This window comes from Dreissena polymorpha, chromosome 7, assembly GCF_020536995.1.
Source record: "Dreissena polymorpha isolate Duluth1 chromosome 7, UMN_Dpol_1.0, whole genome shotgun sequence".
NCBI lineage: Eukaryota > Metazoa > Mollusca > Bivalvia > Myida > Dreissenidae > Dreissena > Dreissena polymorpha.
In genome coordinates, this window is record NC_068361.1 from 75,056,507 (window position 1) to 75,079,474 (window position 22,968).

Here is a 22,968-nt window from a genome sequence, read left to right on the forward strand (position 1 = left end):
AGGACAATATAATGCAATGCAGCTGTAGCGAAATTCATGTCAGGTATTGATTAGAATCACAGAACGTTGGCACTTGGAGCTCATAAAGTTATAAGACCACTTTATTATTCCCATTGCCCGCACAAACGAGAAAACTGGCTTGTAAGCGATGACAAACAGTTAGGGCGATTATTGTCTCTGAAACTATCGATTTTGAGTATATTTGCTTTCGAAGCCAGTAAACAACGATTTGGACCTTCCGGGGCTCTGGAATAAAACCTCGACATATCGTTCTTTATAAGACGATTATTCACTACAACTAAACCCGCATCACATGATCTTGCAAATGAATGTCTGTACTTACAACCCTAGCTGTATGTAAATAAGCACAACCCATCTTTACAACTCAAACATTCAACCGTATGTTACCGTAACATCTGTATAGATAATAATACAAAGGCACTTTGACTTTCTTCCATGCATACAAACTGATCGAATGATATCGGTATGAGAACTGCATGTGAACCTCGCTCTGCGAAAACGGGGCTTCATGCATGTGTGTAAAGTGTCGTCCCTGATTAGCCTGTGTAGTCCACACAGGCTTTACGCTTTCCCCCTTGACTATTCACTATTTTCGCTTAAACGAAACTTCCTTTTAGCGCACAATGCTGTAAAAGCAGAAATTTAGGGGGTGGATATACTTTGAATTATTGAACAGTCAGGAACTACAATTTTGATTTTATCACTTTAATGTGACAAATAATGAACGGTTCTACCTTTAAAGAATACAAATATCGTCTATGAAGGAGCCTTGTCGTATTGAGTATACCATGGGAGACTACTCGTTTACTACGATAGTCATGGGTATTGTCCCTTACAATAACTTAACGCAAAATAGTGAATACATTTTGTTAAATATATTGTATGTTTAAATAATTCGAATATTCGGCGATGTGATTCGGTCCGATTCAAAGTAATGACTCAAACTTGAAAAACAAGAAAATAATTCGGATGAAAACCTCCTTGAAATGTGTGTAAAGTGACGTCACAGATTAGCCTATGCAGTCCGCACAGGCTATTTAGGGACTACACTTTTCGGCTAAACTTGACTATTGCTAAGAAGAGACTTTCTTTAAGCGAAAAATATCATAAAAGCGAAAAGTGTCGTCCCTGATTAGCCTGTGCGGACTGCACAGGCTAATCTGGGACGACACTTTACGCACATGCATGAAACCCCCTTTTTCACAGAGCGCGGCCCATACACGAATCAGAGAAACAAGATGCCCTCAGGATATGGCCAATATTGATCCCAAGTACATGATTTGAGCAAACTTGACAGAGGACCACCACACGTTGTTCGATAAAATACAATAACTGTGCATTGCGGAATCTGATATTTGAAAATTGCACACTTACTACATATAAGGGAAACAAGCAATCCACAGGGCGGGCCATTGTTTACAACATTGGCATTATTTAAAAAGCTTGGAAGAGAACAAGCATAAGACTTCACATGCCAAATACCTAACATATGATAGCAAGAAGAGAACGTCCGGGTGAGGCCAATTTTAACCCCAGGGACAACACCTGAACAAGTTGGTAAAGGGCCTACCATACGACGATACATGTAAGATTTTACACATCTTTGCCTTGACGTTTGCTATACAAAGTACATCTAAAGCATGTGGCCTCTAGGGCATGGCCCTTTTTCGCCAATCCATGGCCATTGCAATTTCAAAGAAAATTTTTCAAGTTTTCAAGGATCGGATGGTCATTCCCGTGAAGTTTCCTTAAAATCTGTCAAGCGTCTAAGGCGCAAAAGTCGTGTGAAGGAAACTTGTACGCACGCCATCACGCACGGATTGACGGAAGACGAACATAACATTATCCTAAAAGCTTCACGTGAACACTAGGTGTTCTAGTGAGCTTACAGTGATCTGTACAAGACAGCAATAAGTGTTCAACAAGCAATACATAATATATGCATTTGATTGTGGGTGTGAGAGTATCAATTGGTTCGAGTTATAGGAAAACAAGTATATAACACGCCCCTGAGTTGCCAATCATACATGTATAGAGAATATTTCCAAAGGATGTGTGCTTTTTAGATGAGCCCCATTTGATTGACCAACACAACTGATAGTGTTAATTTTTGCCATACTTTTACAACAAGAACCATCATAACCACCAACAACTGCTATTATCAACTTCCCGTCTGCCATTTCGGACCCAACTGATATGCCACCTTTATCGTTATCATTATAATCATCGTCAACATCATCAGCAGCAACAGTCACAATAGTTATCATCATAACGATCGATACAACCACTACCAATTGTTCCAGGAAAGCATAATGATAATCATCATAATCATCATAATCACGATTGACCACCACTACCAACACCGCTACCATGACAACCACAATTAACTCCACTAATTTCACAACCATGATTACGACTTCCATTACAACCGCATCAACCATTACTACTATCATCATCATTTACATCGCTACCATCGTCATCACCAGTACATGTGCCACCAAACCGACCTCAATTACCTCCACCACCATGAATCTGATGTCGACACCACACACTGTCCATCAAATAATCATTACTATTATTGTTTAACAACCAGATTTCGATATTGATCATTCGTCTGCCTGAATATATCCGTGCATACTTCAAGTTCAATCCTCACAGGAACCAATTACCAAAGCAAGAAAATATTTGTGAAAATCCGCTGTGGGTTAAGAAAAATGGCGAGTTCATTAGTGTACGTGTTAATGCGTTTACTGAAATACGCGTTCCTACGATGATCCGATTAACATTTCATAACAATACATTATATTTTCAATAATTATAATTATTATGCATGTATGCGTACTATGAAATCAATTTTGAGTTGAAAATTACTATATTTATCCTTGTTCAGTAAAGAAAGTTTTAATGACGCGTCAATTGCAAGAAAAAGCAATGGGGGCAAAATGCAAGTAGCTTTCACATAGGGCTTGAAATTCCACATAGGGCTTTACATTCTATTCGATTCCAGTGCTAAGCAGGCAGTCAAACAAAATGACCACGCCGCTGCCGCCGCCGTTTCCTGGTTACTGGTGCCGGTAGTAAGAAACAATTCCAAAAGTTACCAAACAACAAGCCCTTTTTGAATATGCCGCAATTTCAACAGTTAACAAACAACAAGCGGTTTTTGAATATGCCGTAGATTTTTGCGACGGTGTTCTCTTTTACAGATGACTATAACCAGCTATGAGCCTATGATATACAATAATAATATGGCTTCTAAGATTCGAGTCCAAGCTCAAACACGAGACACTAACCCTAAGACGCTTCAGACTAGAACACACAGAAAGGGGCGTCTCTAGTATCTTGCACTTTTCCCACATCTGAGGAGGACGGCAAAATAACATGGAAATCTCTACAAATATCACAAGGACATGTTTGCTATCGTTTGACTTCAAGTATGTGAGTCGCGTTCTGTGAAATGGGGGTTTAATGCATGTGCCTAAAGTATCGACCCAGATTAGCCTGTGCAGTTCGCATACGCAAATCAGTGTTGACACTTTCCGCTTTTAATGTATTGTTTTCTTTAAAAGGAAGACTCTTCTTTACGAAAATCCAGATAAGGCGGAAAATGTCGCCCCTGATTAGCCTGCACGGACTGCACAGGCCAATCTGGGACGACACGTTACGCACATGCATAAAACCATTTTTCATAGAGCACAGTTCACATCTATTCTGAGTAATCCTCACTGCTTAAGTACAGTGTTAAATGTTATATAACTTGAAGTGCAGTTAATATTCTAGAAGGGATACAACCATACGGTTACACCTGTATTGCAATGCATCTATATTTCGATGAAGCACACCCGAACTGAATTTACGTATCAATGCAAACGAATGAAGTATGAACAGAAATGGAACGCTGATAGTTTACATCTTGAACATGTATTTATTATTTTCCATCTTTACTTCACATAACAGTTTAGTGTCACTACCGTATCCATATTAACTAAATGTCAAGTTGCGAATTGAAAAGTTATTTTAAATTATATAAATTATACGTAACGAATTTGACTGAAATAACATTTATTAAAACAACAACACACACACAGTCACACACAAAAACCATTTGATGACAGTCTACCACTTGGATAACGACCCAACGTGTCTACTTACAGTTGCAGCACTGAAAATATCTCGAAATACTTAGCTCATGTCTTAAATCAAGTAATACAACATTTACAATCGTATGATTAAGACCCACACATACTTTATAATTAAGATAAAGAATGTTTAATTGGAAATTGACTGCTTCTTTGTTACTTGTTGAAATAGAAGAATGTACATATTTTCTCAGATAAGAAACTATTCATAATCAATTAATATTTATGATGTAAGCAACTTACTGCAAGTTGTTCTGGTAGTTGTTCTTGAAAAATACTGTTTTGATATCAATAATAACAGCTATTTACAAACTATGGGTACTGGTATGGGTAGTCTTATGGCACCGTTTTATGCTTCACGTTTTATGGGAAATTTTAAGGAAGATTTTCCTAGCAATTCGACTATTAAACCATATATTTGGCTTAGAGTTTTGGTAGACTTATGCGAACACGCATCGATGTATTCCTTTAGTATAAAGTCTTCTGCGTTGTTTGATACCAAGGTTTTGCAATTCGTTCGAAATCGAAAATGTATAGAGATTCGAAAATGTGCCAAGATCAGCATTTCAGCGGTCTTAGTTACATATACACCTCGTTATATATATATAAACAAAAATTCGACTCATTGTTTATGTTTCGGTTATTTTGTATAACAAATGAACCATGCTGCTAATGCCGTGTTACTGCGGTTTATAAATTCCCCACCATATGCAAATGCAAATATTGATTAAACATAATCTCATAACATATTTTCGCGAATAAACATGTCACAATCATGCATGCCAATACCAAGCGTTTAAATTTGAGTCTTACACAATTTCTGACCATCAAGCCGCAATTTGCTGGGTTAAAAACAACCTATGGCATTTCAATTAATAGTGCAATACCGTACGGCGATACGATATACCGTTTGAATGTACCGCGGTATACCGTATACTATACCGGTATATCGTTGCACCCCTATATATCCTATTTAAGGTCACTTCTTTCGTACAAGCTCTTTATCTATCGTTATAGTTCAGGTACATATTGCTGTAATTGATTCTATCCAATGATTACACGAACATCAACATACTGCATGTGAATGACTCATCGCAAATCCGACAGGTGTTATATCTGTTATGCGTCTTCGCCTTGAAATATGGCGGAACCTCGCATTGTGTATATAAGTTTCGCTCTTTGAAAAAGGGGGTTTAATGCATGTGCATAAAGTTCCGACTTGAGGAAGCTTTTTGTTCAAAGGATGTGTCTTCTTACCAAAAATCTAGTTTAGGCGAAAGTGTCGTCTCTGATTAGCCTGTGTGGACTGCACAGTCTAATCTGAGACGACACTTTACACACAAGCATCAAAACCCTTTCACAAAGTGAGGCTCACTTGTTGGTGATGCTGATATGCCGCGATCGGCTGGTAAAACGCTTAAGCAAACAGAACCGTACTGATTCGGTCAGGGTCCGAACTTAATACAGTAGCCTAGGGTAAATCCATTCTATACATAGATGGTGACGTCACTATGTTATTGTCACCATGAGACCGGTGTGTACACAATGAGGGTAAATCGACTTTTAACCCTTTGAATGCTGTGAAATTTGTCGTCTGCAAAAAATGTCGTCTGCTGAATTTCTAAAATTAGCATTTTCTTTGATTTTTTTCAAAGAATACTATCAGAATAGCAAACAGTTTGGATCCTGATGATACGCCACGTTCTGTGGCGTCTCATCTGGATCCAAACTGTTTGCAAAGAACTTCAAAATTCGGTTCCAGCACTGAAAGGGTTAACGAGCGTCTGCTATATCCGATGTGCTGTCAATATCAAATCGTGTTCGAAAATGGAGAACTGCCATTTGTTGAGAGATACATATGTATAATAATCACAATGGCATACTAAGGAAGCAAATATGTTTATACCAGGTTTAAGACATGAATCGCAAGTTCGGAAATATTTTCTTTTTGGAATTAGTCTTCAATAAAATGAATAATTTGTCTTAACACGATATTCGCTCGTTTTTCTATAGACACAAGATGAAGACATACTTTTGTTTAACAACCGTATATAGAAAATATTATTAAAGAAAAAGTTTCACTATTTCTTCATATATTTTGTTCAAAAGGCTTTTTCAATGGTTGTTTTTACAAAATGGCTACATTTTCTTTATGTTACTTAACAAAACAATTTTATATATTGACGTCAAAACACAAATTAACAGGAAATGACGCCATTGCGTCAAAACGGCAGCGACGGCAAAGATTATGATAAGAACCTTGAATTCCTTGTTACCGGATCAGATAATAGTCGTGCGCAGGCCGACAGGCAACAATACATCAAACACAATTTCAGAAATGTCTTAACATTTTATCACAAAGAATATCTACTCCGTGTGGTGCACTATTTGCCAGGGGATTTTGTGGTGCACTATTTGAAATAGCATTTTGTGGAGGAATATTTGCACGACATTTGCATCATGTTGTCATCAAGCATTCCGGAGGTGGCATTGCATATTTAACGGTTCACTATAGTTGGTATTGAGCTTCATCGCACGCTTGGTTTTTAAAAGCCTGCGCTTGTTTCTCCCACTATCTGTTAATTCATAAAATCAGTGCATGTTTATGCTTGGCATTTATACAAATGCCGATGTATTCGCATTCTCAAGTTCATGTTCTACCGTAAATATCATGGTTTTCAAACACAAACATTCTAGATTTAGGGGTCATGCTAGTCATACATTCCTTCAAAGTGATATGATTGTCAATCTTATATTTTATTAAGTTTCTAAAATTCTCAAATCGCAGGAACCAAGAGGTGTCACGGCATTCCCTTTTTCAAGACCATATTTCCGGTGCGAAATACTAAGGGACAGCAAACTGCCCTGTTTGGGACGCGTCCCTTTTTTGCCTTTTGAATTTTCAAATTAAAATCGGTAATATAACGTAAAATATGCTAAAACATATTTTAAAACATTTGAATTATATTACGCTGCTTTCATACATTTAAAGGGGTTCCTGTTAATAAAAACACATTAAAGCCCACATCTGCTTTTAGCAGCCGCACGAACATCGTCTCCCCTGTACATGTCTATGTGTGATCACCATGGCGTTTTACCTGGCACTCGTTTAACTTTCGATAAATTAAAACTTAAAATATTCCTTTTTCATAATATTCTGTTACTTGTTATGTATTTCGTGTTTAATTGCTCGTGGTAAGCAGATTTTACTCATGCGCTCTACATTGCACCATAGTCAACGCCTTACCCTTTCTACGACATACGTAAAGCACTGTCGAGGTGCGTGAAGTTGGCTTGCCGTTCGACGTTCGACATTAGTTCAACATTCAAATAACCGAATGTCCAGCTGGCTCGGCATTCCAGCTCGACATTCAGTTCGGCATTCGCATATAGTGTTGTATGCTTATTTTCGAATGTCGAGCTGGCTCGGCATCCAGCTCGACATTCAGTTCGGCATTCGCATACAGTGTTGTATGCTTATTTTCGAATGTCGAGCTGGCTCGGCATTCCAGCTCGACATTCAGTTCGACATTCGGATTTAGTGTTGTACAATAATTTTTGAATGTCGAGCTGGCTCGGCATTCCAGCTCGACATTCAGTTCGGCATTCGCAAATAGTGTTGTATGTTTATTTTCGAATGTCGAGCTGGCTCGGCATTCCAGCTCGACATTCAGTTCGGCAATCGCATATAAGGGTGTATGCCTATTTTCGAATGTCGAGCTGGCTCGGCATTCCAGCTCGCCATTCAGTTCGACATTCGTATATAGTGTTGTACAATTTTTTTTTTGAATGTCGAGCTGGCTCGGCATTCCAGCTCGACATTCAGTTCGACATTCGGATATAGTGTTGTACAATAATTTTTGAATGACGAGCTGGCTCGGCATTCCAGCTCGTCATTCAGTTCGACATTCGTATATAGTGTTTCACATATTTTTTAATGTCGAGCTGGCTCGGCATTCCAGCGCGACATTCAGTTCGGCAATCGCATATAGTTCTGTATGCTTATTTTCGAACGTCGAGCTGGCTCGGCATTCCAGCTCGACATTCAGTGCGGCATTCGCATATAGTGTTGTCATATTTTCGAATGTCGAGCTGGCTCGGCATTCCAGCTCGCCATTCAGTTCGACATTCGGAGATAATGTTGTGCAATAATTTTTCAATGACGAGCTGGCTCGGCATTCCAGCTCGACATTCAGTTCGACATTCGGAGAGAGAGTTGTACAATAATTTTTTAATGACGAGCTGGCTCGGCATTCCAGCTCCACATTTAGTTCGACATTCAGAGAAAGTGTTGTACATTTTTTTTAATGTCGAGTTGGCTCGGCACTCCAGCTCGACATTCAGTTCGGCATTCGCAAATAGTGTTGTATGCTTATTTTTGAATGTCGAGCTGGCTCAGCATTCCAGCTCGACATTCAGTTCGACATTCGAAAATAGTGTTGTACAATAATTTTTGAATGTCGAGCTGGCTCGGCATTCCAGCTCGACATTCAGTTCGGCATTTGCAAATAGTGTTGTATGCTTATTTTTAAATGACGAGCTGGTTCGGCATTCCAGCTCGACATTCAATTCGGCATTCGCATATAGTGTTGTATGCTTATTTTTGAATGACGAGCTGGCTCGGCATTCCAGCTCGACATTCAGTTCAACATTCGGATATAGTGTTGTACAATAATTTTTGAATGACGAGCTGGCTCGGCATTCCAGCTCGACATTCAGTTCGACATTCGGAGATGGTGTTGAAAAATAATTTTTGAATGACGAGCTGGTTCGGCATTCCAGCTCGACATTCAGTTCGACATTCGGATAAAGTGTTGTACAATAATTTTTGAATGACGAGCTGGCTCGGCATTCCAGCTCGACATTCAGTTCGGCATTCGCAAATAGTATTGTATGCTTATTTTTGAATGACGAGCTGGTTCGGCATTCCAGCTCGACATTCAGTTCGGCATTCGCTTAAGGTGTTGTATGCTTATTTTTGAATGACGAGCTGGCTCGGCATTCCAGCTCGACATTCAGTTCGACATTCGGATATAGTGTTGTACAATAATTTTTGAATGACGAGCTGGCTCGGCATTCCAGCTCGACATTCAGTTCGACTTTCGGAGAAAGTGTTGTAAAATAATTTTTGAATGACGAGCTGGCTCGGCATTCCAGCTCGACATTCAGTTCGGCATTCGCAAATAGTGTTGTATGCATATTTTCGAATGTCGAGCTGGCTCGGCATTCCATCTCGACATTCAGTTCGGCATTCGCATATAGTATTGTACAATAATTTTTGAATGACGAGCTGGCTCGGCATTCCAGCTCGACATTCAGTTCGGCATTCGCATTTAGTGTTGTATGCTTATTTTCGAATGTCGAGCTGACACGGCATTCCAGCTCGACATTCAGTTCGGCATTCGCATACAGTGTTGTATGCTTATTTTCGAATGTCGAGCTGGCTCGGCATTCCAGCTCGACATTCAGTTCGGCATACGCTTATAGTGTTGTATGCTTGTTTTCGAATGTCGAGCTGGCTCGGCATCCCAGCTCGACATTCAGTTCGACATTCGGAGATAGTGTTGAACAATACTTTTTGAATGACGAGCTGGTTCGGCATTCCAGCTCGACATTCAGTTCGACATTCGCATATAGTGTTGTACACTAATTTTTGAATGACGAGCTGGCTCGGCATTCCAGCTCGACATTCAGTTCGACATTCGGATATAGTGTTGTACAATAATTTTTGAATGACGAGCTGGCTCGGCATTCCAGCTCGACATCCAGTTCGACATTCGGAGATTGTGTTGTACAATAATTTTTGAATGACGAGCTGGCTCGGCATTCCAGCTCGACATTCAGTTCGACATTCGGAGAAAGTGTTGTACAATAATTTTTGAATGACGAGCTGGCTCGGCATTCCGGCTCGGCATTCAGTTCGGCATTCGCATACAGTGTTGTATGCTTATTTTTGAATGACGAGCTGGCTCGGCATTCCAGCTCGACATTCAATTCGGTATTCGCATACAGTGTTGTATGCTTATTTTTGAATGACGAGCTGGCTCGGCATTCCAGCTCGACATTCAGTTCGGCATTCGCTTACAGTGTTGTATGCTTATTTTGAATGACGAGCTGGCTCGGCATTCCAGCTCGACATTCAGTTCGACATTCGGATATAGTGTTGTACAATAATTTTTGAATGAAAAGCTCACTCGGCATTCCAGCTCGACATTCAGTTCGACATTCGGAGATGGTGCTGTAAAATAATTTTTGAATGACGAGCTGGCTCGGCATTCCAGCTCGACATTTAGTTCGACATTCGGAGAAAGTGTTGTACAATAATTTTTGAATGACGAGCTGGCTCGGCATTCCAGCTCGACATTCAGTTTGGCATTCGCAAATAGTGTTATATACATATTTTCGAATGTCGAGCTGGCTCGGCATTCCAGCTCGACATTCAGCTCGGCATTCGCATATAGTATTGTACAATAATTTTTGAATGACGAGCTGGCTCGGCATTCCAGCTCGACATTCAGTTCGGCATTCGCATATAGTGTTGTATGCATATTTTCGAATGTCTAGCTGGCTCGGCATTCCAGCTCGACATTCAGTTCGGCATTCGCTTATAGTATTGTTTACTATTGTTGTCTATAGTTTGTTTACTTAATTGGCGAGAGACGACCGATGGACGGCCGACGGTTGGACGAGGGACGACCGATGGACGTCCGACGGTTAGAAGAGGGCCGACATATGGACGGCCGTCGTTTATCCATCGGTCGGCCCTCGCCATACAGTCGGTCGTCCATCGGTTGTCCATCGGTCGTCCACCGGTCGTCCCTCGTCCAACCGTCGTTCGTCAATATGACGTCCCTCGCCCAACCGTTGGTCGCCCATAGGTCGTCCATCGGTCGTTTAACAGTCGTCCAACGGTCGACTATCGGTCGTCAATCGGTCGTCCCTCGCCCAACCGTCGTTCGTCCATATGTCGTCCCTCGCCCGAGAGTCGGTCGTCCATCGGTCGTCCCTCGTCGATCGGTCGTCCATTGGTCGTCCCTCGTCCAACTGTTGCCCGTACATCGGTCGTCAATTGTCTGCCCTTGTCCGTCCGTCGGTTGTCCATCGGTCGTCCCTTATCCGTCTGTCGGTCGTCCATCGGTTATCCCTCGTCCAAAAGTCGTTCGTCATATGTCATCCCTCGCCCAACCTTTGGTCGTCTATCGGTCGTCCATAAATCGTCCCTCGTCGATCGGTCGTCCATCGGTCGTCCCTCGTCCAACTGTTTGCCGTCCATCGGTCGTCGATTGTCTGTCAATGTCCGTCCGTCGGTCGTCCATCGGTCGTCCCTTATCCATCTCCCGGTCGTCCATCGGTTATCCCTCTCCCGTCCGTCGGTCATCGGTTGGTCGTCCATCGATCAGCTCGACATTTAAAAATTATTGTACAATACTATATGCGAATGCCGAGCTGAATGTCGAGCTGGAATGCCCAGTTAGCTCTCCTTTCAAAAATTATTTTACAGCACTATATCTGAATGTCGAACTGAAAGTCGAGCTGGAATGCCGAGCCAGCTCGACATTGAAAAAAAATGTACAAAAGTATATCTGAATGTCGAACTGAATGTCGAGCTGGAATGCCGAGCCAGCTCGTCATTTAAAAATTATTGTACAACACGTTCTCCGAATGTCGAACTGAATGTCGAGCTGGAATGCCGAGCCAGCTCGTCATTCAAAAATTATTGTACAACACTGTCTCCGAATGTCAAACTGAATGTCGAGCTGGAATGCCGAGCCAGCTCGTCATTCAAAAACTATTGTACAACACTATATACAATTGTCGAAATGAATGTCGAGCTGGAATGCCGAACCAGCTCGTCATTCAAAAAGTATTGTTCAACACTATCTCCGAATGTCGAACTGAATGTCGAGCTGGAATGACGAGCCAGCTAGACATTCGAAAATAAGCATACAACACTATATGCGAATGCCGAATTGAATGTCGAGCTGGAATGCCGTGCCAGCTCGACATTCAAAAATAAGCATACAACACTATATGCGAATGCCGAACTGAATGACGAGCTGGAATGCCGAGCCAGCTCGATATTCGAAAATAAGCATACAACACTATATGCGAATGCCGAACTGAATGTCGAGCTGGAATGCCGAGCCAGCTCGTCATTCAAAAATTATTGTACAATACTATATGCGAATGCCGAGCTGAATGTCGAGCTGGAATGCCGAGCCAGCTCGACATTCAAAAAAATTGTACAACACTTTCTCCGAATGTCGAACTGAATGTCGAGCTGGAATGCCGAGCCAGCTCGTCATTCAAAAATTATTGTACAACAATATATGCGAATGTCGAACTGAATGTCGAGCTGGAATGCCGAACTAGCTCGTCATTCAAGAAGTAATGTTCAACACTATCTCCGAATGTGGAAGCTCGACATTCAAAAGTAAGCATACAACACTATTTGCGAATGCCGAACTGAATGTCGAGCTGGAATTCCGAGCCAGCTCGACATTCAAAAAAAAATTGTACAACTCTTTCTCCGAATGTCGAACTGAATGTCGAGCTGGCATGCCGAGCCAGCTCGTCATTCAAAAATTATTGCACAACTCTTTCTCCGAATGTCGAACTGAATGTCGAGCTGGCATGCCGAGCCAGCTCGTCATTCAAAAATTATTGTACAACTCTTTCTCCGAATGTCGAACTGAATGTCGAGCTGGAATGCCGAGCCAGCTCGTCATTCAAAAATTATTGTACATCATTCTCTCCGAATGTCGAACTGAATGTCGAGCTGGAATGCCGAGCCAGCTCGACATTCGATAATAAGCATACACCACTATATGCGAATGCCGAACTGAATGTCGAGCTGGAATGCCGAGCCAGCTCGACATTCGAAAATAAGCATACAAAACTATATGCGATTGCCGAACTTAATGTCGAGCTGGAATGCCGAGCCAGCTCGACATTCACAAAACATTGTACAACACTATCTCCGAATGTCGAACTGAATGTCGAGCTGGAATACCGAGCCAGCTCGTCATTCAAAAATTAATGTACAACACTATATCCGAATGTCGAACTGAATGTCGAGCTGGAATGCCGAGCCAGCTCGTCATTAAAAAATTATTGTACAACACTATATCCGAATTTCGAACTGAATGTCGAGCTGGTATGCCGAGCCAGCTCGACATTCAAAAAAATGTTCAACACTATATGCGATTGCCGAACTGAATGTCGAGCTGGAATGCCGAGCCAGCTCGACATTCGAAAATAAGCATACAACACTGTATGCGAATGCCGAACTGAATGTCGAGCTGCAATGCCGAACCAGCTCGACATTCGAAAATAAGCATACAACACTATATGCGAATGCCGAACTGAATTTTCGAGCTGGAATGCCGAGCCAGCTCGACATTCGGTAATTTGAATGTTGAAATAATGTCGAACGTCGAACGGTGAGCCAACTTCACGCACCTGCACACTGTCGTGTTTAACTCTATAATGCAGATTTAATATTGATTGTTCAACACCTGGCAAATAGGATTGCACTTAAATTTAATTTAAGGATGACACTAGTCGGAGGACGGATGTTTAACATTAAAGAGCGATAACTTCGTAAAGATAACTCTGAAAAGAATCAAGTCTTGAATATGTACATGTATCAGTAAGAAGCACACAGACTATTCTAAATACCATTCATCATGCACCGTATACATCTCAACTGCAGACTTTGAAGTTTGAAAATGATTTGAATTCGAAGCTAGAATAAGCACGTGTGTTTGATAATCAACCCTTTTCCCATATATTTGATGAAAAAGCGTAACTCAATGGGAGCATGCGGTAACTAGATATATTGCGTATCCATACAATATCTGAATTTCTGAATTTCTTAAAGATATAGCTCAAAAAGAGTTTACAACAGATAAAGAACACAGTTTGAAGTCTAGGTGGAACGCAATGTCTGATGAATCGCAACTCGATTAAAGTGTTTTAATGTTCACTTCGTGTAAATCACTTGGCGTTTCTCATAAGCTTCCTATAATATTGAGTAGGTCTCTCAATTCATTTACAAGTGTAGTACGCTGGTTGAGTCAGAGAATTTACACATACAACATAATAATTGAGTCAGTTAATTCGCGCGTACAATAAGATAGTTTAGTAAGTTCAATTTAAACGTACAATACGAATGTGAAGATGATCAAGTCAGTATATTGCCATGTGAAGCGATGATTTAGTCCGTTTACACGTGCAGTATGATGGTTATGTCGGTTAATATAAACGTGCAGTATGATACTTATGTAAGTAGGTTAACACTTGCGATACGATGGTTACGTCCGTTAATTTGCACGTGCAATATTGTGGTTAAATCAGCTAATTTACACTTGCATAAAGATGGTTAAGTCCGTTAATTTGAACATTTCAATATGACGATGAAAACAGTTAATTTGCGCGCGCAATGCGAATGTACACGTGCAATATGATGTTAAAACCAGCAAATTTACACGTGCAATATTGTGTTAAAACCAGCTAATTTACACGTGCAATATGATGGTTCATTGAGACTGATACACGTGTGTATCTTACAAACATTAAATTAATATGTTTTATTTTAAATTGATCATCTCTTATTCTTCTACAGTGTTAGTTTTATACAGTGTTTGCCATTTTTGTCTTACTCAGTCTCAAGAAAGTAACCTAAAAAAACTTTGCCAAGATTTACTTGGTAAGCTAAAACAAAGTTAATGATTAGTCTATCCTTAAATTCCACATACAGTTCCAGACGTATATTATCGGGGACTTAATATATACGGTTTAGTGGACGATAATCGTATCTGATATTGATATATTTATTACTAACAACACTTTAACGCTCAACCCTGATTTACTTCTAAACATCTGACGACCTGGTAATTATATTCGAGTGTACCTAATTTATAATTTATTATTTATAAGTTCAGTGCAATTGTTCCATCGTTCGAAAGCAACACTTGTTCAATTTATTTCATTTCGTGTTACTGTAGACTAACGTTTGTTTGTTTAAATTTAACAGTACACTGATCCGTAAAATAAGTTAAATCCCGCATTGCTGGTGAATTTAATATATTGTTATGTTGACACCTCTGAAAGAACTGTTAATCGTCGGGATAAGCTGACTAATCACCAAAAACAGTAACAGTATAGAAAACATTTGGATTAAAGACTTAATAATTTTAAACAAGAGATGTGTTTGTCATAAACACAATGCCCCCTTATCGCGCCGCTTTGAAGCCATATATTTCACCTTTGACCTTGAAGGGTGACCTTGAACTTTCACCACTAAAAATGTGCAGCTCCATGAGATACGCATGCATGCCAAATATCAAGTTGCTGTCTTCAATAATGCAAAAATTATTGCAAAACTTTAACCAAGGTTTAAGTTTTGGAACACACACAATGAATGAACGAATGACAGACTGACAGGCCAAAAACAATATGCCCCGATCTTTCGATCCGGGGGCATATAAAACGTCGGTTTGGATTTAGGAACACTTTAAATCGAAGTATTCATTCAGCAACAACATCTGGAGGCATGGGTATGTAAATGGATTAATGTTTGTAAATTAGCGCATTTGCATAGATTTAAATAGTTGGCTTTCATGTTTATTGTCTATTTAAAGCCACTCACGTATGTATACGGATTACCAAGCTGTGGTTTACGTAAGAAAATAGTCATAACAGAAATTGAAGTAACATCATTAATTTTATTCTTATTCCACACGAAGAAAGCTCTACTTTCGTTGAATGTCGTTCATGACTGTACAACATCACATGCTCATTTGCATAATTCCATACGACAACTTGCCAACTTGCAAAGAAGTTAGAACACACAGTCGCTGCAATTCTTTCAAATGTGTATTGCAGCGTCCTGTTTAGACTTCTGCAGTCATTTCTGTGAAACAAATAACATCACGGTTATGTTTAACAATGCGTTTCAACTCCTACAAACCTCCCTGTATAAACGGCGTGTTGCCATTCTGGGATTTTTGGGACAGTAACCTGATTTTCCCCCTAAGAAAATGTACCGTTGAAGGCTGAAACACAAAATGGCATAACATTTCTTACGGTTTTATATTTTTTCAAGGACTTAATTCTAGTCCGTGACGGTGTAAAGTAGACGCATTCCAACCATTTCAATACGTCTGGTGACCCAGATGCTTATCAGCAGGCGTTTGTAAGTATCGGAATAAGTAATCAGTGTTTTTTTCACAAATAGGGGATTGGTGGCGGGGCCCGTCTAAAGGGGAAAAACGCGTCGTTTTTTAGGAAAAGGGGAAATTAAAAATTCACTCTTTTATATGTTATGAAATTTATTATATGAATACACATGTATGTACGAATGTTATATTCACAGCTGAATTTCTCTGTCCTTTTTCTAAAATAAATTCCCGATGATTTTTTCAACATTAGTTTCAGACAGTTTAGCCGTCATGCACACTCTCAGTTTTCCTGGCCATTTTGAGTCTAATTGGGACTTTCTAATCGATAAAATGGCAAATTTGAGCATTTTTAATCAATAGAATGGACCAAATTGGAATGTTTTTATGATCAAATATTGACACAATATATGCATATACATCAGGCCTTTTTCCTGGCCATTTTGGGAAAAGCATGAAATTCATGTGAAAAGTACACTGATTTGGGAAATACTAATTTAATGTAACTCTTTATAATAATTCAAATCATATTATATTATTAATTTGTTATATACTTTGTTGGTTGTTATGAAATAAATATTTATTATAAGAGAGTTCTTAAAAAAAAAAAAAAATCTGGAGGGGATATTTTTCGACCAAATCGGGGAAAAATATATACTCTTTTTTGAGGGGAATGGGGCCAAATATCGGCCCCGAAATTGCCATAAAAACACCGAGTAACCATGTAACCAGGTAACAGTGTCGATAGCGGCGTAGTCATGGTGCTTGGATGGTTGCTAAGAACTGGTAGAAATGGGAATTGCGAGCCCTATGCAACAGCTATGTTACTTGGTTGAACAAATGATAAGCTAGTGTGTGTGTGGGGGGGGGGGGTCAACTCCTTGCTTAAAGAATGTACTTTGATATTTTGCTGTTTGTCTAAAAAGTACTTCCTTCTATATAGTGTAATACAACCTAAGTTATTGTCGAAAAGTAAAAAGAATGTTAGGAGCTGTCACATGCCCTGTTCCAAATTAACTGCATACACTGCGCATCGCATTAACACGATTACATGCCGCTCACATGCATATCAGTTTTTTGCGGTTATATCACTAGACGCACAATTACCTGAACATAAAATACAATTTTTATAACATATTAACATCGTACCAAGCGTTGTCAGTTATAGTTAGTGTATTACCATGACGACGTGGAACTATTGATTCCATATGTGAAATGCAATAACCGGGTCGTGTATATGATCAGCGGAATACATGCTACAATGTACATAATTTATTCCATAATGTATCGTATTTTATAGGCAGATGAATACCTTCTCCATAAACACCTAGTACGCAGGTGATAAAAACATCGCAGATATTTGATTCGTGTCTATCAACGCATGCCGTAGATACAACCGAACTGATGACAATAAGTTCAATTATATATCTAGTATTTTAGCAGGCGTGGCTTTAAAATGTTCATAATTTCGTATTCATTATTTACTGCAAACAATATACAAGTTTATGCATAGAATATGAAACTGTCAAGTTACTTAAATTTTATTCCTACCTAGTATTTTTTCACCTTTTGGGAATGGGGCCGGGTCCCTTTGGATTGCTAAAAATCGCGGCGTTAAGACAATAATTGGTACTTAGTGGTGTTGTTGTTTTGCAAACAAATGCTTTAAAATTGAGAAAAGACTTGTTTTCAATATTATATTTTAAGGTTTACCGGTATTTTATGGAGCTACATGAGAGATGAACTAAATGTTTATTTATTTTTTGGTGGGGCGGGGATCACCCATTGGGAATGTTTAAGATCCATGCTGTTGTTTACGACTATTATCCAGTTTTTTCCAGCTTTTTGGGAAGATAGCCCATGGCTTTAAAATAGGGAATTTTATCGGCATTTTCAAGAAATTGGGAAAATAAATTGGGATTTAAAACTACATTAATGCGTTTAACATCTTTAATCACAAACAACATCACAAACACCATCAAGATCAACAGTTTTGCACATAATAATAATAACAATTTTGTATCAGGCACCATTTTATTAGGAAGCGCTTCATATTCTTCTGAAGAACTACTGCTTTCAACATGTTGAATATCAGTCAGCACTTTGCTTTCGGAAATCAAAGATGACAATGCAAAAGAGTCACTTGTTACTAAATTACCATCATTAACAATGGAAGTAGTTTCAATAGGAGGACTTAGTAATTTAGAAGTGCAAGGAAGGTACTGGAGTCTGGTGCTTGTAATGTTGGGCTTTAACCCATTTATGCCTAGCGTCTAGAAAAAAGGCCTTAGCAAACAGCGTAGACCCAGATGAGACGCTGCATGATCAGGGTCTGCGCTGTTTGCTTAAAGGAATTTCTATAAGAAATATTCTAAATAGAGAAATAAATATACTAGACATCCCTAATTTGTGAAATAAATTGATCCAATTTAGAAGGATGGGAGAGTCCACTAAGCATACAATTTGAATGGGTTAATGGCAGGGAAATATTTACTCCATAGCCGCCTAGTGCGCAGATGGATAAAAATCGCCGAGTTTTACTGTTTCCTTTCTAAGCATGCCGTCAAATCAGAGGATGACGATCAAAATTCAGTATTACTAGTATTTGTAGCAATTCAATATTACTAGTATTTGTAGCAATTCAATATTACTAGTATTTGTAGCAATTCAATATTACTAGTATTTGTAGCAATTCAATATTACTAGTATTTGTAGCAATTCAATATTACTAGTATTTGTAGCAATTCAATATTACTAGTATTTGTAGCAATTCAATATTACTAGTATTTGTAGCAATTCAATATTACTAGTATTTGTAGCAATTCAATATTACTAGTATTTGTAGCAATTCAATATTACTAGTATTTGTAGCAATTCAATATTACTAGTATTTGTAGCAATTCAATATTACTAGTATTTGTAGCAATTCAATATTACTAGTATTTGTAGTACATGAGGTTATTTAAACGAGCCTCTGTCTAGGAAAACAGGGATAAAATCATGTGCAACAATTGTCATCACACATGAGCCTGTGCAGTGTGTACAGGCTAATAAGGGACCCCACTTTCTGCTAACACTGGATTTCCGTTAAGAAGAGACCTTCTTGAAAGGCAACTAGAGCTTTGTCACAGACGTAACGAATATCCCCCACCTGCCGCATTGACACCGAATATTTTGCATGTTGTCTGTCACAAAAAACAGCGGACACCATGCTCAATTTTTAAAATGCACTTAGTGACTCCGTGACCTAGTTTTTAACCCGGCATGACCCATATTCGAACTTGACCTAGACATCATCTAGATACAACATCTGACCAAGTTTGGTGAAGATCGGATGCAAACTACTCAATTAGAGAGCGGACACTTAATACGGACCGACCGACCGACAGACCGACCGACCGACAGACAAGCTCACTCCTATATACCCCCAAAACTTCGTTTGTGGGGGTATAAAAACGATTAAAGCGGAAAGTGTCGTCGATGATTAGCATGTGCGGACTTCACAGGCTAATATGGGATATTACCGCACATGCACAGTTTTCCCACAACGCGTCTCACATCACGAGAACATGTTTTTTACCAATGCACAATACAGTTACTTAAACAACACCATCGACCGCGTCGGTTGTTTCATGATTGTTTATAATGTGCTTTATATGTGTATTTTTTGCACTACCTGTATACGGTAAAATAATGCGGCGCGGTTGAAAATGTCATCGTTTTACTTTGAATCCTTGGACGATTGACCTTGGGCGAACAAAGCCGAACATATATAGATACTGGTGAATCAATCATGGTCTTGTATACTGTTTAATGCTATTCAGCCCTAAATGTATACAGACATCTCGTACAATATATGCTACTTGTATCCTACACACACAAACGTGCATGGAATGTAGTACTTTTTAAATGAGACCTCGGAGCATCTATTGTTTACCGGTAAATGCATTTACACCCGTTCTATAAGAAACCATCAGGTGCTACACATGTACTGCTCAAAATCATTTATTTAAAACGTGAAGTATATAACTTTTCTCTGAAGTGTCAAGCGCAAAGCAAGTGAATATTAACATTACCAACCAAGTAACTAAGTCTTTCGATTCACGCTTATATTAAAGTTTATTTGAGTATTGCCTCGACAGACAGTGGTCTAATATTGTATGCTCTATCACTAGGGATCCCTTGCCCCACCGCATACCACAAAAAGTACAACTTGAAAAAATCCTTGTTCATTACCTAAATGTAATTAACGGTATATTCATAAAACTCGAGATTATTCACATATCAATACATGTTTGTATAATATTATTGTCCGTATCACCACAGAATATTTCTCCATACATATATAAATTAAATACAAACAAAGGGACCTGGGCTATCGGGGCCGTGGAAGAAAGAGTTTCTTGGACTAGTGATTTTTTTTGCTCAAAAATTTAAATTACAGCCTCTTACAGGCTGTTTCACAGTGGCACACAGTAACATTTGTCCCAAATGGCTGACCAAAAGTTCTCCAAAAGTTGCAAAACTTTTCCAATAAACTCAATATTCGGTTTATTGAGTTTATTATAAAGCGATATAATTTTGTACCGATTAATTATTATCAATTGAAAAATGCAGTGCACTTATAAATAATTGGAATACTGTTATTTATAATCGCTGTTTCATTTTTACCAGTAACATCGTTTATCGCGCTATTTTTCCCAATCCAAAAGGCGCAGGCTGTAAAGGGATTTTATGGGTTTCTGATATCGCGATACTCTTCATTATATATACGGGTCATACAAACGCGTGGGTTACTAAACCTATCCGGTGCAAAGAGTACTCACCTTTCAAAAGTAGACAGACGCGTGTCCCTAATCCTATTAAACCCCTAGCACTATAAATTCTCGTATTTCAAGGTATTCCTTTTCACGAGCACTAAGCACTCCGAGAAAACCGTCAACGCACGCGAAATCAACTCACTACACAAACCCGATCCGCATAGAACACTTGAGCACAGGTAAGATAATCAACTAAATTTCCCGAACTATGTACACGGGTGTATACACAGCACACGGATGGCTATTATAAGCACAGAACACTCAATTTAGCCTCGCGAAGACAGAACACGCGCCTAACAAAACCCAGCAAACGAGAATAGTTTTCGCAGCTGAAAACGCGCCACTTATTTCCGAAGAGCAGACGATAAATTTCCCCCAGGTGAATTCTGCTTGTTTCTCGTAAATGATTTCAACACAACAGTTGCTACAGTCTTTACAAAACGTATGCACAGGTAATTGAACTATTCTGCTGGTACTGTGAATGTATCTGTTTTAATCGCAGATGTATCTTTGAATCTGAGTCTATCCATGCGATCTTGACGGAGCCGAAACATTACCGAATTCTAAACCAACACGTGTTGTGTTTGAACAATAATTTAAGACGAGTTTACAATCAATTTAAATTCCTGTTATGTTTTTAATATGCCGGTCCTGTTTCACAATGCTTGACGAAGTATTTGCCAAGAAAATGCCGATCAAACGAGAAACTCAATAGATCTCAAATATAACATGTTGCAAAGCAACGATATTTTCGACACGTGTTTGTTATCAACAACAGCAGACGACATGTATAAGCAGACGAGTTATGCGATGTTTATAGCGTTCACATTGTTCTTGAATTGTGTTGCAGCATCTCTTGCCATTTATCTGTGCTTTATCGTGGCACGGCAAATTACCTTCAGGGAGACAAAATCGAGGCAATTGGAATGCAATATTTTGGTCGTCAGTTCTTTATGAAAACGATCACATGTACGTGTGTGTCATTTGCGTGTTATCGGGCAATGTAAAACGGTATATAAAAACGAGCTATTCACTAACTATATACACTCACAGTGATAATACATGTTTATAAACTTACACAAAGTAAACAGAAGTTGATTATTAGTATTTTCGTTTCATTTACAGTGCATGTCTTTTACCAAAAAACGTAGACATCAACTTATTGTATTCAGTAAATTTCGTCATGTAATTAAAGCAGGTTTATACATGCAGGTTTAACACCGTCACATTATTTTTTATGTATAATAGATTGTATTTTCCCATAAAATAGTTAAACTGCCTAATCTTCACTGAAATACTACCGAAGTTATAATTGGGTCGTGCTCTGTGAAAAGGGGGTGAAATGCATGTGCGAAAAGTGTCGTTTCAGATTGGCCAGTGCAGTCCACACAGGCTAATCAGGGACAACACTTGCTTTTATGATATTTTTCGTTTAAAGAAAGCCTTCTTTAAAAAAAATGTTTAGTCGGAAAGTGTCATCCCTGATAAGCCTTTGTGGACCGCACAGTCTAATCTGGGAAGACACTTTACGCATATGCATTAAACCCCATTTTCACAGAGCTCGGCTCAATAATGTATTTCAATGCCGATCCCAATATATACGTGCAACAAGAACCCAAACATCGCATAATGTGTGGCCTTATTCTGCACGCAAATCATATTTGTCTGGCCGAGTCAATATGGTTTATATCATATTGCATAATACAGGCAATTGCAGGACGAGGATCACCGATGTTGAGTTACCGATAAAGTAATAAATAATTCAATAACCCGGAACTACTATTTATATAAGGTTACTATGGATTT

The 22,968-nt window shown here is 39.1% G+C and overlaps 1 protein-coding gene across 2 annotated transcripts in view; it reads right to left on the reverse strand.

Annotated features, from left to right (window-relative positions):
- The window catches only part of LOC127837041 (apical junction component 1 homolog), a 223,371-nt gene extending 201,400 nt beyond the window's left edge, over positions 1 to 21,971 (reverse strand). For both annotated transcript variants that reach the window (XM_052363796.1, XM_052363797.1), the window contains exon 1: positions 21,169 to 21,971. The gene's annotated coding sequence lies outside the window, so the exon portion shown is untranslated. The remainder of the gene's footprint in view (positions 1 to 21,168) is intronic.
- Between the last annotated feature and the right edge of the window lie 997 nt (positions 21,972 to 22,968).